Source organism: Staurois parvus, unplaced genomic scaffold, assembly GCF_062004578.1.
Source record: "Staurois parvus isolate SC_StPar_1 unplaced genomic scaffold, SC_StPar_1.0 ptg000640l, whole genome shotgun sequence".
In the NCBI taxonomy this organism is placed as follows: domain Eukaryota; kingdom Metazoa; phylum Chordata; class Amphibia; order Anura; family Ranidae; genus Staurois; species Staurois parvus.
In genome coordinates this window covers 259,089-265,088 of record NW_028318436.1, presented here as the reverse complement: position 1 = coordinate 265,088, position 6,000 = coordinate 259,089, and positions in this window count along the sequence as shown.

The window sequence follows — 6,000 nt, the reverse complement described above, 5'->3', positions numbered from 1 at the left end:
GATATTAATTAGCAGAAGGGAGGGGGGACTCCATCTCTGCAGCTCTAATTAAACGGAGCAGGCGGGTAATTAGGAGCTAATTATCCAAAGATAAATGGAGGCAATCCTTTCCTCTATAGCTCCATCCAGAGCTGGCTCTGTGTCTGGATCTCCTGGCTCAATCCCTGGGCCTGCTTTATACCATCTTAGTGCTTTTCTTTACCGTTGTCAATGCGCCAACACGTTCATTTTTCTTTTCTTTTACTTTCACTTCATTTTATTCATTGAATTATCTAAGGATGTCGGATAAGGAAAAGCAAGTAAATCCCATTTAAATGACAAGTGAGGGCTGCTTATGATATGGAAGCTCCTCCAGCTGGTAGCCAGGGGCTACCAACTGAATAGGTGCAGCTTGCAATGTTATCGAGAGGGGCAGTGGGGTCATTGATGATCAGTCCCACTTGTGTAGCTGCCATACAGAGTAATAGTTGGAGCTTCCCCTGACACAATACTAGGGGGCGCACTCTTCGGGGGTGACTTGTATTATAGCCGAGGAAAGCTAGTAGTACTTAGTGAATTTTGACTGGACTTGTTCTATAATATTGAAGGTGTTTCATAGCTTGTTCCAGGCACCTCTTATGAGTTCCAGGGAAATAAGGACAAGCCACTTCTTCAGTTCTAATGAGTGATAGACAGATACCCCAACATTTATATCCACACAGGTAGCACAGACCGCTTAATCCAATCATCAAGGCAGATTCCAATTGTCTAAGAACACTATGGGAGGTGTGAAAGTTGAGGAAGCACCCTGTTCTAGTTACGTAATCTCATCCTTGCATAGTCTGCATAGGTGTTGTTCCTTCTAGTCATAAGGTCGAAGATGTGATTTGTTGTCAGATTGCCAGGGTAGAGGTGTTTAAATGGTATTATATGCAAAAGAAAGATGGTGTCTAAGCCTCCACCACCTGTTTCCATTTGACAGAGATGGCTAGGAAAACCATCCCTACACATAGACCTCCCAGCCTGTTCTTAGACATTCAACTGCAGCCTGCATGGGTGGGAACTCCAACAACACACCCTTCCTGGGCAGTGGGTCTAAGAGGAAGAGAACTCCAACAACACACCCTCCCCATGCATTGCACCTGGAAAGAAGAGAACTTTAACAACACATCTTCCCTGGGCATCGGGCCTGGGAGAAAGAGAACTTTAACAACATACCTTCCCCAGGCATTGGGTGAGGAAGGAAGAGAGCTTTAACAACACACCCTCCCCAGGCAGTGGGCCTAAAAGGAAGAGAACTCCAACAACACACCCTCCCTAGGCATTGGGTCCAGGAGGAAGAGTACTCCAACAACACACCCCCTCAAGCATATGGTCTGGGAAGGAGAGAACTTTAACAACACATCTTCCCTGAGCATTGGGCCTGTGATGAAAGAGACCTTCAACAACACACACTCCCCAGGCAGTGGGTTTAAGAGAAAGAGAACTCCAACAATACACCCTTTTGAGGTATCGGGCCTGGGAGAAAGAGAACTCCAAGAACACATCCCCTCAACCATATGTTTTGGGAGGGAGCGAACATTAACAACACACATTCCCTGGGCAATGGGTCTAGGAGAAAAAGATCTCCAACAATTCACCCTCCCTGGGCATTAGGTCTTGGAGGAAGAGTACTCCAACAACACACCCTTCCAAAACATCAGGTCTAGAAGGAAGAGAACTCTCAACATCACACCCTCCCCTGGCATGGGGCTTGGGCAGAAAAGAACTCAAACAACTCATCCTCCCCAGACAGTGGGCCAGTAAGCAAGAGGACTCTAACAACATGGGGCCTGGGAGGAAAATAAATCAACAACATGCTTGGGAGGAAGAGAACTTTCCAAGGTTATTCCAAATATTTCTATCCTTCCCCAGCATGCACCACTGGCATTAACAGCATTAAACCTCCTAGTGATTGGCCAGGGAGACATAAATATTCATAGCTTAGTGTCTCAAACATGCGCAACACACAGTGAAGTACGCAGACTCCATCTTGCTAAGAGTAGCCATTTCTCCCTTATCCTTCCCTTACCCCTCCCTCTCACTGAGAGGAGACAGTTGGCCACTGTGTGTATGTGTGCTGGTTATGGGTCACTGGCCGGCCAAGGCATCTCTGAGCTAGGTGCCGAGCTGTCTGTGAAAGCTGTATCCTTTCTCGCCTAGGAAGAGATAAGGCCAGCTTTCCCAAGAGAGTTGTAGTCTCACTAATCAAAGTACCTGTATAATTTCACACCTCGTAAAAAGATAACAGAGCCTTCCCAGGAGTTCAAGGCATTCCCAAGAAGCACACACCAGATAACATTTTTAAAAGATCCATATTTCCCCTATGTCTCATATCTTGGAATATGAAAGACTTACATAAAAACCGGACACCTCGTCAGATGGCCAATGAGCAGGCGAACAGTTTGATGGGTCACTTGCTTTGTCTCAGACCATCAGGGAAGCCTCAGGCTCCGCCTGACGATTCCTCCCTAAACAGGGGATTGGTCCTTTACTTCAGAGTCACCCCCTGCTGGGAAACTTTAAAACAGGCTGTCAAGCCTAAGAGTAGTGAGTTGAAGACGTCTCTCATTTTAACATCAATACCACCTGGGGGAGACCCGTGCCCCTTCTGCTCAGAAACTTGATCTGCTTACATCCAAGGCTTAATGGCAAGTACCTTAACCCTTTAACCTCTCTCTGATCTCTGTTTGCTGTGCTGTTATTCTGTGTATATTTATATATATATATATCTTAGTTACATCTTTATTCTGTAAATATTTTTATTGCACCCGTTTGACCTTTTAGTAATAAATCTCTTTATGAAAGTTTTGAACTGTTTCTATAGCTCTGTATTGCAACTCACAAATTCCTGCCTCTAAAGAGACGCTACTGTTTGTTTAAACCTCTGTATAACTGGCCTGCAGACCATTTTATACAGACGATTATTTCAATCATTATAGTGTTATAACTGATAATGTGAGTTTCCTCTTTCTCTGTACAAAAAGGAGGCGGTAGCAGTGTGGAGGGTTAGTTGCGTAATTAACCTGACCCAGTAACGATCGCCCAGGCTGCCGGTACATCGATTGTGGTCCGCTAGCTGGAAAATTGTTGTGCAGGGTGCAGCTGGGCGTGGCATTGTTACGCACGTCACATCGCGGTTTTAGATTGGCTAGTCCTTTGGTCACGAATTTGGTGAGAAGGTCTGGGGTCTGAGGCCGCGATCGTGACCTATTAGACGTCGCGATCGTGGGATTGTCGCATGTTCGTGGCGGCGATCTTGCGATCGTGACACTTAGATTTATTGGCTCTTCATATACTATTGCCAGGGATGCTTCTCACCAGCAGGCAGAAGCAAAAAATAACACAGCTTAGGGAAAACCGTAAGGAAAGCAGAACTATCAGTTAGAGTTCAGGCAGACTACACCCTAGCTGCAATAAATTTAGACTAGGGAAACTACTGCTTAGGGGGCTTCTCTAGGAGTAAAGCTTTGTATATAAATCCATCATGATCCCTTTGCAAGTGGAAGAGTAGATTGTGAGTTGCTGGTTAGATTCCTTTGGGTGAAACGGCCCTCATTCTACTATCCTGACACACCCATAGCCAACAGAGACACCTTTCTCTGGCACACTTACTTTGTTGTTAGAAGAAATCTGGACCCAAATTCTGATAAATCTTCAGTAAGCACATATTGTAGCCCCCTTAGGAGTTGCTGAGACGTTTTTGAGTCCCCCTATAGTCCTCCACAGTCAGTCAACACACATCTTCACATAGACTTGCGTCCAGAGTCAGAGATCAGTCCTTGAGCTTTGTTTTTGTTATTTTTATTAAGGGGTTTGAACTGGGACAGGGTTAGGGGTGTACAGCATGCCCAAGGGAACTGATGAATTGAGGACAACGTCCTGGAACTATTTACAAGCCTCCATATATGGCACACACTCTGTTGGAGAGCTAGCCAGCATCTCCTAATGTGCCACATCAGACCCTACATGAACTCCTCTTCCTTCACCCAGAAATCTGGAGGTATCCCTGAACAGGGGAGCCGGTTCCTGTCACTTTAAGCAATGGACAGTTCCATGTAGGTGGCTAATCTGGCTTCCTTCCTCTATCTGCCCAGAGGGTGCAGGGGTACTCACTCAGACCCTCTCCTGTGCTGCTGATGGGTTGGTGGCTGCTACCAGGCCTTGAAGCTGGGCCTCTTTATCTATGCTGTATAGGTGGTCCTCACTCTGGGGGCCAGTGAAGCTCTGAGCTTTCTTCCTTTCTAGTTCCACTGCCTGCAGGTGAGCCCCTCTTTCCATCTGGGCCCCCTCCCAGGCTCCTGCTCTCCAGCCTCACATCTTCCTCTTTGTCTTCCACCTGAACTCTCCCGCTGCTTAGCAGGCTCACTTACCTTTAAAGGGTTGTTGTCAGGAATGGACTCGCCAATGGTGGTGGGACTCACCTGCCTTGTGGGCTGCAGTACCAAGGCTGGCCAGCGGGTGCTCTCAGCAGCCAGAATCTCACTCCTGCAATCAAGCCATCACCTGAGGCTGATTGCAGGAGGTGTATTTAAGCAGGACCAGGCCTGTGATCAGTGCCTTGGTGTTTGTTTCCCATGAGCTCCTGTATCTTGTTACCTGTGTCTGATCCTCTGTTCTGTGAAGTACCCTTTGTTGCCGACCCTGCTTTGATCCTGATGACTGTCTCCTGCACTGACCCCTAGCTCTTTACCTGCCTACTCTCTGCCTGCTCCTCCTGTACCTACCTGCCCGTTAGTTGCTGAACCTGGCTCGTGACCTGACTACTCCCCGCCTGCTCCTCCTGTACCTACCTGCCCGATAGTTACCAACCTGGCTTGCCTGACTACGCTTGTGTTCCCGCACATATTGAGACTAGCTTAAGGTTTGGTTTGGTTTTGCACTGTGTGCTCTGTGTATTGTGTACCTTAAATAAATTATATTACTTTTACACCATACTTGAAGCCTGCATTTCCCTGTGTCAGTCCTAGCCTCTTTCAAGCCTTCTGTTGGGGATTGGCCAGGATCCCTCAAGAGTACAAGCCAACCACTGCTTGGATTCACCCACTGCTTCTAGACCTTCCTCCAAAGCTCTAGAGCAGGGGAAAATTCTGGGGGGACTGGCCTGAAGAGCCTCTCAGCCCTGACCACAATTTGACTTCCTGACTATTACACCCAGGCTGCTACTCAGCTCTCCTTTCTAAAAAGCAGGACTCTAGTTCCCTCTAGCTAACTAGGAAGGCGCTACAATTTATTTTCCCCTCCCTTTTAGATTGTAAGCTCTCATGAGCAGGACCCTCCTAACCATCATTTATTGAATTGTATTGTAGCAGTACTGTCTCCCTTTATATTGTAAAGCGCTGCACAAACGTTTTCCAGATTGCAGCAAAGCAGAATAACAAAAGCCGATATGAAGAATACTGAAAGTGAATAAGGCACCACAGGGAGAACAAGCTGAAGCAGACGCTTCTATAACTGAAATGCATTTGTACACCTCTCTGTCAGAGGAAACTACCACATCCTATTTACCTGACGTTCAGTACTCCATATAAGTTCCACAAGACAGAACAAGTGCAAAATATTGCTTTCCTAGCATTGTGAGTCTTAGGGCTCGTCTACACTTGCAGTTGGGGGGTGGTAAAATACAGGGCTGAGACGCATTTTTAGTGCCCCCAGCCACTTCTCCTAAAGCTGTAAAGGCAGTGGACGAGGGTGTACACATGGCACGATGCTTTCCTTCGAGATCACAGCAGGCATTATCACTGGCAGCGTTGCTGCCTAATAAACTTCAAATGCTTCCTGCAGGCAGCACCTGGTTAGAGATGTCAGAAAAAAAAATGGCCTGTTCACGCTATACAGGCCCCAGGCACCAAACTTCTCATTTAATGAGCTAAACACTTTGCAATTGCATCAAAACAAAAGCTGTCTGAAAAATTAGTGTCTTAAGAAAGCAGCCACAGGCGGAATAGAAAAGCCTGCCCCCTGCCATCGTGACTTTAGAGA